The 2,852-nt window shown below is 44.5% G+C and overlaps 1 pseudogene; it reads left to right on the forward strand.

Moving 5' to 3' along the window:
- Window positions 1-1,755: 1,755 nt before the first annotated feature.
- On the forward strand, window positions 1,756-1,873 carry LOC126105541 (5S ribosomal RNA; annotated as a pseudogene).
- The last annotated feature ends 979 nt before the right edge of the window (window positions 1,874-2,852 follow it).

Consider the following 2,852-nt stretch of genomic DNA (forward strand, 5'->3'; position numbering starts at 1 on the left):
GTGAACAACGTACTGTTGGAAAGAGCAAACTCTCGAGTTTTACATGGTTCCCGCTAGGTAGCAGCTGTGTGCGCTCACTTCAGTTAAAGTAAACATGGTTTCGGGACGACAGAAAGCGTTTTGTGTTCTACGTTTTGCGCATTGTGAAGTAAAGGATCTATCTTTCAAAAGCAAGGTCAGATTTATGACAGGGCTCTTTCGAAGAATAGTGAGGCCTTGACTAACATTAGCTGTAACATGGATACAGTGGTTGAGTAAATAGTAAATCTTGCCAGTCATATTCATGTACAGAAGGCCATACTAGACTCACTGAGAAAACAGGCTGGAGAAATGAACCCTAATTTCTGGTCTCACTGAGCTGCTGTGCGCTATCGAAACCAGAGTTAACTCAATTGACTGACATTTAGAAGAGTTCAAAGCAGGTGAAGATAGTAAGAATACTGCACAGTACTTAGAATTAGAGAAAGGACTAGCCCGTGCCTAAACCAAATCGGTGCAGTCATATCGCTATCGGTGGAGGCATGGACAGGGTCCCTTGCCTGAGAAGTCCCTGCAAGTGGCCCTCTCGAGGCCAGGGCGGCATGTCTGAAGAGGTGGCGCCACATTTACTTCCTGTGGAGTTCGCTGCGTCGTGCGCTAAGCGCTGCGACCTTTGATAATAGAGGCGCGTTTGAATTTGGGTTTGCATCTGCTTGTAGCCCTTGAGGTAGAAAGTGAACCAAATATTAGATGCATAAGTCATCATCATCATTTAAGACTCATTATGCGTTTCAGAGTTCAGTCTGGAGCGTAGACCCCCTTATAAAATTCCTCCATGATCCAATATTCAGCGCTAACATTGGTGCCTCTTCTGATGTTAAGCCTGTTACTTCAAAATCATTCTTAACCGAATCCAGGTACTTTCTCCTTGGTCTACCCAGACTCCTCCTATCCTCTACTGCTGAACCCATGAGTCTCTTGGGTAACCTTGCTTCTCCCATGCGTGTAACATGACCCCACCATCTAAGCCTGTTCGCCCTGACTGCTACATCTATAGAGTTCATTCCCAGTTTTTCTTTGATTTCCTCATTGTGGGCACCCTCCTGCCATTGTTCCCATCTACTAGTACCTGCAATCATCCTAACTACTTTCATATCCGTAACCTCAACCTTATTGATAAGGTTACCTGAATCCACCCAGCTTTCGCTCCCATACAACAAAGTTGGTCGAAAGATTGAACGGTGCACAGATAACTTAGTCTTGGTACTGACTTCCTTCTTGCAGAAGAGAGTAGATCGTAGCTGAGCGCTCATTGCATTAGCTTTGCTACACCTCGCTTCCAGTCCTTTCATTATGTTGCCATCCTGTGAGAATATGCATCCTAAGTACTTGAAACCGTCCACCTGTTCTAACTTTTTTCCTCCTATTTGGCACTCAATCCGTTTATATCTCTTTCCCACTGACATTAATTTCGTTTTGGAGATGCTAATCTTCGTACCATAGTCCTTACATTTCTGATCTGGCTGTGAAATAATACTTTGCAAACTTTCAATCGAATATGTCATCACAACTAAATCATCCTCGTATGCGAGACTGCTTATTTTGTGTTCACATATCTCAATCTCACCCAGCCAGTCTGTTGTTTTCAACATATGATCCATAAATAATCTGAATATAAGTTTGTAGCGTTTTTCTATAAGTTTAAGAAACACAACAGACACACATAATAGAGACATTAGCCATAAGTAATATATTTTCCATCACTATTTACAACGAGCCAACGGCCTTGCCGCAGTGGTAACACCGGTACCCGTCAGATCACTGAAGTTAAGCGCTGTCTGGCTGGGCTAGCAATGGGATGGGTGACCATCCGGTCTGCCGAGCGCTGTTGGCAAGCGGTGTGCAGTCATCCCTTGTAAGGCAAAATGAGGAGCGACTCCGGTTTCGGAAACTGACATACGGCCAAGAGAGCGTTGTGCTGACCACATGTCACTCCATATCCGCAGCCATTGATGGCTATGGGCTGGGGCTGGCAAGGTGGCCGGTCGGTACCATTGGGCCTTCAAGGCCTGTTCGGGAGGAGTTTAGTTTTTATAATGATCTGCCAAGGCTGGGGTAACTTTTAGATTCCGTAACTGTAGAAGTCACGTGGTTTTGAGCCGAAAAACTCGTCGAACCATGTTCGGAGAGCATTTTCATCCGGAAAGGAAGTTCCTTGAAGATTGTTCGATTGACAGCAGAAAAGGTGAAAATTTGAGGGCGTAAGATCAGGCGAATGAGGTGGATATGAATGACTTTCCAACTCAACTCCTGTATAGCGCTTTTTCTCGGTCTGGCAGAAGGCGTGCGTATGTTATCGTGGAATAACAACACATCACGTAGTTTCCTGACCGTTGTTCAGGACGTCTCAGTTGTCGATAATAAATGTCAGCAGTGCTGGTTACACCTCGTAGAAGCAATTCGTATTACATCCAACCGACTCTGTTCCATGATATGTACAAACTATCTCTTGTAGACGCGCACAGGTCTTTTTACTGGGAGATGCTACTTTTTTGGGCTTGGAGATTTCTTACGTTAGTGCAAAGACACCATTTCTCGTCCCCAGTAACGATACAGGATAGGAATGGTCGGCGCTGTTGACGAGCCAATTCATGATGACCAAGCAGAGATGCACATTTGCCAACCCGCTGATATTTGTGATTTTAGCTTAGAGCTTATAGTTGCCATACACCCAATTTTTTAACGTTCCTAATTGCAAGAAAATGTCGCACGATGGTGCAATGATCACAGTTCATCACATTTGCCAGTTCTCGAGTACACTGACATGAATCATTGTGGATTAATGCGTTTAAACGACATTCATCAAACCCCAC

This window comes from Schistocerca cancellata, chromosome 1 (assembly GCF_023864275.1).
Source record: "Schistocerca cancellata isolate TAMUIC-IGC-003103 chromosome 1, iqSchCanc2.1, whole genome shotgun sequence".
Taxonomy (NCBI): Eukaryota; Metazoa; Arthropoda; class Insecta; order Orthoptera; family Acrididae; genus Schistocerca; species Schistocerca cancellata.